Source organism: Magnolia sinica, chromosome 8 (assembly GCF_029962835.1).
Source record: "Magnolia sinica isolate HGM2019 chromosome 8, MsV1, whole genome shotgun sequence".
In the NCBI taxonomy this organism is placed as follows: domain Eukaryota; kingdom Viridiplantae; phylum Streptophyta; class Magnoliopsida; order Magnoliales; family Magnoliaceae; genus Magnolia; species Magnolia sinica.
This window is the reverse complement of record NC_080580.1, coordinates 7,521,007-7,531,047: the sequence shown is the minus strand read 5'-3', so window position 1 is coordinate 7,531,047 and position 10,041 is coordinate 7,521,007.

The following is a 10,041-nucleotide window of genomic DNA, read 5'->3' as shown; positions in this document are numbered from 1 at the left end:
TAGCTGTACACGTACACGGATTAGCAAAGCACGTTTAACTTATGAACTCTTTTGAACCACTCGTACAATTTGAGAAATTTACGACTGTGGACCCCACCTTTTATCCAGTGGTTTTTTGGAAACAATACAAACTTAGAGTACCCACTTAGACCTCCTCGTACGGAGTCGGGATTTCAAGACGAAAATACCCCTCCTTTCCGTTTGTGGTGTTTCCTCTCCCATTTCCGTTGCTTGCTTTTCCTCTCCCTTTCCACTATTACTTTCACTGTTGTTGCTTTCACCCCCTTTCCTTACTACGTTTTCGGTAGAAAGACCAAAGATAACCCTTTTTGTGGGCCCCCCTTATTAGCATCTTGTCAGCACAGGTATATTTTAAACTTAGTTGGGCCCACATTGAATGTATGTAATTCCATTTTTATTTTTTGTACTAGCCAAGGTTAATAGAAGATAAGGTTCTATACGGTCGAGCTCATGGGAACTCCCCATGAGGTCGAGCTGTGTGGACCCCCCCATGATGTATGTCGAACATCAACACCATAAATTTAATGGGTCCCCTTTAAATTATGGGATAGCAGAAAAATCAAATGTATACGGAACTCAGGTGGGCCATACTATCTAAAATCATGTGAAGACATGCCTAAAACATATAAAATTACTTGGTGGGGCCCACCTGAAATTTGGATGTGTCTGAAACTTGGTCTGACCCCTCATCCAAGTGGGACACACATTATGGATGGACTGGATTTGTGAAACACATCTCGGTGGGCCCAAAAAATAATTATGAATGTTTTAATGGAAGGTAACCCCTCTCAAGGTTTGTACGTGGTGTGGCCTATAAAAGCCACAGATTAACTTAATTTTTAAGCTCTAGGCCCACCATGGAATGGTGCATCTGACTGATGGGGTAGATGTTTGACATACTTCATGATAGCGTGTGATGAGCTCAACCTCATGGGTAGTTCACATGAGCTCGACCATATAGAACTTTTCCCACGTGTGTGTGTGTGTGCATATATATATATATATATATATATATATATATATATATATATATATATATATATATATATATATATAAGGGGTTGAGCCCCTAATTGAAGCATATCTAAAGATCAAGCGGATCATACCACGGGAAACGGTGGGCATAATGATTTTCCAGTTTGCCTCGCTAAATTTCTAGTTTGCCCCACTGATTATCTAGTTTGCCTCGCTAAATTTCATGCTTTCCCCACTGATTTTCTAGTTTGCCCCGCTAACTTTCTAGCTTGCCCCGCTCAATTTCATGTTTGTCCTGCTGATTGTCTAGTTTACCCCGCTGATTTTTTTTGTTTGCCTCGCTGATTTTTCAGTACGCTCCCATTGTACTAAGTAAAGTTAGTTGGGCCCACATTGAATGTATGTAGTATATCCACACCATCCATCCGTTTTTCCATCTAATTTTAGCGGTTTAGCCCCTAATTGAAGCATATCAAAAGATCAATTGGATCATACGACGGGAAACAGTGGGGCATAATGATTTCCATCGTTGAAACCATAGTGGGCCCAACAGTGATGTTTGTTTGTTATCAAGCCTATTCATAAGATCATACAGACATGGATCAATAGAAAAAATAATTATAAGCTTCATCCAAAACTTCTATGGCCCTTAAGAAATGATCAACATTAGAAGTTCAATTCGAAATTTCACTTGGTGTGCTCCATTTGAACATTGGATACGTTTATATTTATCGGCTCAAGCCATGAAATTATTTGTTAAGTTTGCCTCGCTCATTGTCATGTTTGCCCCGTTGATTTCCTAGTTTGTCCCGCTCATTTTCTAGTTTCCCCCACTCAATTTCATGTTTGCCCCGCTGATTTCCCAGTTTGCCCCACTGAATTTCTAGTTTTCCATCTAGTTTACCCTGCTAATTTTCTAGTTTGCCCCGCTGATATTCTAGTTTGCCCCATGTTAGTTCGACTCGGATGACAAAGAGGCCAATGCCCCACCTTTCCTTAGCCTATAATTTTGTAATAGTTGGCACCCCTTGAGGAACATGTTCCTTACACTAGCTAGGGGGCAATGTCCCGTTGTCCAAGCCACACGACAAACAATAATTGGCATCTTGTGATGTTCTAGTCACCTCCTGATTAGAGTGGCACCCCAATCATTTAATCAAGACTGACACTTAATGGACTCTCGTGCCATCATTATGGCATGCATCATTCCTCATTCCGAAATTGAATAGCGATGTGATCCCCGTATGCCTCTCATGTTAAATAAGAGGCTCACATAGTCCTAGCTGATGTAGGACAAATAATCACTTGCTCAAAAAGTTCGAACTGATAAAGCATGGCGAATCAATCCCTTTATCTCATAGCCTAGGCCCCACATCCCATGGGTTAGGACCTTGACTGAACCCCCCTTGTGGGCCCCACTTCACATAGGTTTTGCTTTACACAAGCCACCCACCTCATATGGGTGGGGCTCGCCTCACATGGGCTGCCCACCCCGTGTGCCCCTACATCCCCCAGGCCACCCCACTCAAGCCCGGTGTGAAAATGCCCCTACATTACTAGTTGACCATAATATGCACATCGCTTGAAAAGTAGCATATGGCCCCTCGGAAGTCAGTGTTGACTCATAAAACGACCATTTTATCTTTACAAACTCATTTCTATGTCTTCTTGTATATAACATGATGTGGAGTCCAACATTGTAAAAGCTACAAAACAGATACATGCCTTGACTCTCTGTCATAGGGCCATGTGCCTATGCTGGCTGAATAAAGGCAAGTGCTCCCTATCTTTTGTACTGACAAAGCTACGCAACCTTGTGATGCGCTACGTTCCCAACATCACATAAGCTAATTTTATGATATGCTACCTCGCACTAGTCAATAACGAGGAAAGTCATATATGACTCATGAACACCTCATTGAGTGATCCTTGCAAGCATTGCTCAATGCTGGTTGCCTAAGTGGCAAGCCTATTGTAATCGGTTAAAGCTAATTGATCCTTCAATAGCTTAGGCTCATGTGTATCATGCATATTACAACTTTCTTGAGCTTTGCCTTAGAATTAAAGGCATTTTCCTTTGAATGTAATTAAGGGCATGTGCCAAGGTATGTCTATGTTGTGATGTAGAAATTGGTATATCTTGATGAGAATCAGCAGGGCAAACATGAAATCACCGGGGCAATCAGTGGGCCCAACAATGATGTTTGTTTGTTATCAAACCTATTCATAAGATCATACAGACATGGATCAATAGAAAAAATAATTACAAGCTTGATCTAAAACTTCTGTGACCCCTAAGAAATGATCAACATTAGAAGTTCAATTCCAAATTTCATTTGGTGTGTTCCATTTGAACATTGGATACGTTTATATTTATCAGCTCAAGTCATGAAATTATTTGTTAAGTCTGCCCCGCTGATTGTCTAGTTTGCCCCGCTCATTTTCATGTTTGCCCCGCTGATTTCCTAATTTGCCCCGCTGAATTTCTAGTTTGCCCCGCTGAATTTCTAGTTTGCCCCGCTGATTTTCTAGTTTGCCCCACTGTTTTTCTAGTTTGCCCCGCTGATTTTCTACTTTACCCCGCTAATTTTTTAGTTTGCCCCGCTGATTTTCTAGTTTGCCCCACTGACTTTCTAGCATGCCCTACTGATATTCTAGTTTGCCCTATTGAATTTGTAGTTTGCCCCGCTGATTTTTTAGTTTGCCCCATTGAATTCCTAGTCTCCCCGCTGAATTTCATGTTTCTCCCATTGAATTTCATGTTTGCCCCACTGATTTTTCAGTAGTTTGCCGCAATGAACGTCTAGCTTGCCCTGTTCAATATCCAGTTTGCCCCGCCTAATTTGCAGTTTGCCCTGATCAAATTATAGTTTGTCTCACATAATTTTCGGTATTTCCTCGCTCAATTTCTATTTCTAGTTCATATGAAGCTTGTTTTCAATTATGTCTAATTTTATAGACGATATTTATCTTGTGAATTTTATGTTTGATATGTTTTTAAATCCATCTCTGCAGGCGACGAAAATTCTGCCGTAATCTCCAAGCCAACATGTAGGGGATGGGAGGAATTTTGGAAAGATGTTGCTTATCAATAGCATAGAATTGCTTGTCTGTATTATGTAGATGATATTTGTCCAGGGGATGGGAGGAATTTTTGAAAGATGTTGTATTATACGGAGTATTAATTTCATTGTTGAATGTACATTGTACATTGTTGTCCCACTCATGTACCGTTTCATGTTATATACATTGTATTATATACATCGTTAAATATACATTGTACGAGGTTTACAGTAATCTTGGAGTGTATAAAATTTTCAAGTCTATGCAGATCAGTCCGAGTTCCTTCTCTAATTACGATAGCCTTCTCTAAGCACGATAACCCAATTTAGTTTCAATCAGCCCTTTTGCAATCAACCCTTTAACTTGAAAATTTTCTTTAGGTGTAGGTCATCTAGTATAAAGAGCTTGTCCTTCTCTACTAATCTCGTATAACTAGTTAATGCTTTTAATCACTCAATGTTCAATTAGTATACATTTTTCAGCCTCATCTGTTACCATATATCAGAACTAAGGTCATTAATGGTAGTTTCATGTTTGCCCTGCTCAATTTCATGCTTGCCCTACCCAATTCCATGTTTGCCCCGCTGATTTTCATGTTTCCCTCACTAATTTTCTAGTTTGCCCCACTGATTTTCTACTTTGCCTCGCTGATTTTCATGCTTCCCCCACTGATTTTCATGTTTCCCCCGCTGATTTTCGAGTTTGCCCCGCTGATTTTTTAGTTTGCCCCGCTAATTTTCATGTTTCCCCCGCTGATTTTCTAGTTTGCCCCACTGATTTTCATGTTTTCCTCACTGATTTTCTAGTTTGCCCCGCTGGTTTTCATGTTTCCCCCGCTCAATTTCATATTTGCACCGCTCAATTTCATAGTTGCCCTGTCCAACTTTCCGTTTGCCCCGCTGAACGCGCATGAGGATGCCACTGGACCAATCAGACCAGACAACAATTTAAGGCTTAACTAGTATTAGGCTAGGTTTCAGTGGTCTGCCTTACTATAGATGCTCAAAACTCAGTTCCTGATCAGATTCTTCCATCCCCATCTCAATTCCAATGGGTTTCAGTGGCAAAGTTTTAAAAAAATGGACCATATTCCTATGGTTTTATCTACCATCCCTGTAATTGATATACCTCTGAGCACATATTCCAATGGTTTTGTTATCCATCTTTTTTCCTGAATGAGATCTACATTCAAGCATGAATAGGTTTTCAATGCAAGAAATAGATATATTCCTTAATATTATTTTCAGTGTGACTTGGAAAAGTAGGAACTCATCTTAATTCGTGACTATATAGTCTATAAAGTTTAATTTTTTGCAGGCTATGTAGTCTAAGATGGATCACAAGAGTTGGCCATGGAAGATTATGTGCTCGTCAAAGAGGACAGTGGCTGCAACAGATTCTGCTGCGGCTTCTTTGACTATCTCAATTGGAAATCAAGATGCATATTTAAGTTTGCCTCTCTCATTTTCAAGTTTGATTTAAATTGATCGCAAACTGATTAAAACTGAATGTGAAGTGAATGAAATGAATTTTCGACCATTGACCTGATGAAATCTCGAAAAATAATCAGGTTAATTGGCTAAAGTAACTTCCCCTAGCCCAAAATCATATATGATACGTCAAGTAAATAATTTCAGTTTAGAACATATTCTTGTTAAATGAATAAAGAAAGAAATTATAAAAAGAGAGATTTTTTTTTTTATATGCTTATATATACATATTTATATAAATATGTATTAGAGAAAAATGTAGGTAGGTAAACATAAAGTTGTTCGTGTTAAAAATAAAAAATAAAAAAAATAGACTGGCACGGCACTACTGTTGGACTGAAATCTCTAATTCTAATTATACCTGATGAATGCCATTAAAACAAAAGAAAAAGAAATTTAAAGAAAAGAAAAGAGACATGTTTCAGTTGCCTACTGTTGGAAACAGGTTATTTGAATCTTCATTAGCCCTCCTTGTCACCGTGGCCGGCATAGGGCACAACATCAAAATACCCTCACCCCACATTAACATGCTTCTCTATGGTATAACATACAGCTCCCTACTACTCTATTCATATATCCCATGATCATATAGAGCCCCCCTTCTCCACCAACCTTCACATACATCTCATCCATGTTTCTCATTCATAGTGATCTCCAGCTACTGTATGAACACCCCCAAGAAAACCAACCATTCCCTGGTATCTTGCCTTTCAACCACAACCCTTGGAAAAGACCCATTTGACAACACATATACTTCCCCACTCCTCCACTAATGACCATATGTGAAAACATATGAATTGGGCAATTGATATCTGTAGATATGAAAGAACCTCAAATGCAAGTATGCACAATGTTGATTGGAAGTGCATTTATCAATCCTGATTAGGAAAAGAGAATATAAAGGAAATTGAATTACCTGACTGTCCCAGTCAGTTCTCCATGTAAGGTAAGATAGTGCAAGAGTATGAACAACTGCGCTAAACAACATTCCAATCTAATTTCGGTGCACTATGGTCAAGCAAGCCGAGTTGGAAGCAACAAGTTGACCCATCATGCTGCCCAATCACTAGGCATCCTGATGTAGCTGTAGCACATATTATTTTTTCAATTTGCAAATGTGTGTGCACATTAATGTCTACAAGCTCACTTTGAGGGAAGATCGAACCAGACACATAAGTACCAATTGCTCTCAGCCTAAAAAGATAAGCAACTCTAGAAGTTATAGTCTTTGATCAACCTCATTTCTGCATATAAAATCAAATGGGCATAGTGCATTCTGAAATGTTAGGCGAAGTCCACCGTTTGGAAAAAAGGAAAAATCAACAAAATTGGAATTTCAGTAGTCTGTGTACTATTTACCAATTCATCAAATCCAATAGATGTGCGATTTTGGTGTAGTAACTCTTCACCATTTCTTGAAAATAGGAGTAAAGCAAGCAAAGAATTATAGTTAATGTAATGAAACTAGCTTCACAACTATTGATTGCTCCAAACATTAACAAAAGGCATATACTGCACCTATGCATCATGTTTATCAAAATATCCCAAATATCACAAATCACATAAGATTCCAGACAATTTAGAACCGATCAATCGCTGTGAAATGCCAAGTTATTTACCTAAGGCGCACACGATCCATATAGAGCAACTGTCTTGAATGTCTGTTGATATTTGATATTTGATAGTGGTGGTGCAACTAAAGTGAATTCAGTATCATTTCATATTTGATAGTGGTGGTGCAACTAAATTAAGGAAGGGGAATGGAATTCTTAGTACAAAAAGCAGGACGATATGTGACTGACTTAGACAAAGTCGGAAGAACAGAGTTGACACCAGTTAGAACCAGGGCAAACACAATATTTAGCCTGGCAGAAATGGTTTTTTTTTTTTTTTTTCTGAAAAATGATTGAAGTGAAATTTTAATGGAAAATTGAAACTTTTATTAAAGAAAAGAAAGTCAGGTCTAGATTTAATTCATCAGGGTTTTTTTGGGGTTATAAAAGGTTACTAAATGGTTAGCATTCAATAAATTGGTCAGTTAAACAACAAGAGCATCATATATTTTTTTCCAATGAAACTCACCAACAAATCTCCAGTGTCTACAACTAGCACAGGTGGTTGAAGAGTAGGCTCAATGTTGAGCTGAGGAGGTTCTTGTATCTCTTTGGCATAGCTAGCACATTCAAGCATCTGGGTATCATACATTCTTGCCATGTCAGACATGATCCGTTGAGCACATTCAACCATCTGGGTATCATACATTCCACGTATGGTAAGCCATTGCCACACTATGTATTTTTAACTGGTGATAAACAATTAATCTAGCACATGACTGCAGATGAGAAGTCTTCCATCGCCTCAAACAGTTTCTTACTATGTTTGTTATGTGTGAAAAAGAAAAAAGAAGAGGGTGGTATAAATGTTGGGCGAAGAGCATGTAAGCATCAATTGAAAAAGAAAAAAGAAAAATACCTTCTTCTTCTTTTTCTTCTTCTTCAGTAAAGTGGGTATAACATACCTGTGCTTCCAGATTGACTATCTTTTCATCCCTCAACCTCAGTGCTGCCTTCTCTCTGGAAAAGCTATGTGGGTCTCATGTCAATTCATTTTGACTACTCTCGTTATGATATAAGACAAAAAATGAGATAAATCTAAAAAAATGAATTGACTACTCTCATTATGAGATAAGACAAAAAATTAGACAAATTAAAAAAAACAAGTGAGCAAGACAACTGACCCGGTTGACCCCAACTAGCTGACCCAGTTTATCAGGTCCCTGGACCCAATGGCTACGGTTATAATCCGTAGCCATAGAGGCCACTAAATCCGTAGCCATATCCTGCCTTACTTAAAAATAAAACCAGCGAGTTGGGGTCGACCGCGTTAGGACCCGGTCGACCGGGTCAGAGCTTGGCCTGTTGCTGCAGATTATAACCGTAGCCATAACTGTAGTGCTATGCACTTTTTTCTCTTTTCTCTTTTTATTTTTTTATTTTTATTTTTTACATGGAGAACATTTTCCCCCTTACATTTTTCTATAATACATAATTATGTAAATATGTATATATAAGTATATAAAAATATTTTTCTATCTTTTAATTCATTTCTTTGTCTATTTATTTAACAAGCATATCTCCTAAATTAGAATGATTTACTTAACTTACCACATATAATTTTTGGGGTAGGAGAAGCTAATTTAGCCAACCAACCTAGTTATTTTCCAAGATTCCATCGGGTCGACAATGGTCATAAGGTTTGTGATCATCCTATTTATATTTTTCCGGGCATGGATCATCCACAGTGGAGCCCATCTGGCTAACATTCTAGATCATAAGACCACAGCCTCCACTTATATGAGCTCATGACACAAGGATACTACTTTGAAGGAGATTTTGCTAACAACATTTCATGGGTCTCCTTTGATTCTCATTTGTGGAACAATGTTCTATTGAAACACAGAAACAACTTGATGTTCATCAGGATGTTTATGTTAAAAGATGCCGTAAGAATGCATATTCATTTAGAGTGTATTATTCCAAACCTTACTCATCTTCTAAACCCATACCTAAAGACACATATTACCCAAAACTATGTACATTGAGTCTGGGGCCCATCAAAACTGAATTTCATGAGTAGGGGGCATTCATTCTCCATTGTTTTCTATCATGTGGCCCATTGAGCTTTGGATCTACATCATTTTTGGGTACATGAGAATGAAGTGAAGGGAATTGACCGTGAAATGCATTGAATTGACCTTAAAGTGAAGCGAATGACCATAAAATGCATGGAAATATGAGCGGGGCAAACTGAATTATGAGCGGGGCAAACTAGAAAAATAGCGGGGCAAATTAAAATATGAGCAGGACAAACTAAAAAAACAGCGGGGCAAATTGAAATATGAGTGGGGCAAACTAAAAAAACAGCGGGGCAAACTAGAAAAACAGCGGGATAAACTAAAATATGAGCGGGGCAAACTAAAAAAACAACGGGGCAAACTGAAATATGATTGAGGCGAACTTGTAATTGCCTATTTAATGTTGCTATGGCAGAATGCATTTCTTTGTCAAGATAAAACAAGGGCTTTAATTTTTTTTAATTTTTGGTTTGGTGAAACATTGGCTTGTTTTTAACTTGCAAAAACACAGAGAAAGATTTGTTCAAAGCTTTTTTTTCTATTAAATAAAAAAGAATAAGGCCCTGTATGGTAGCCACTCCTGGATTTTTAAAGCAATTTGAAAACTTAGTTATAGAAATCTAATTTTATAGGCAATTGTTGTTTGGATGAAATTTGATGATATTCTATGATTAATTGGTCTAATTTGATGAAGAATATCATGAAATTTATAAGGTTGTGAACGAGATTACAAAGTAGAAAATTTATTCATCATCCACCAAGATTACAAAGTATGCTATACATTAAAACACTAAATAAATTACAAAGTATGCTATTTTTCAGATATAGAAAACTTGCACTTCTGACGATTATGCCCAG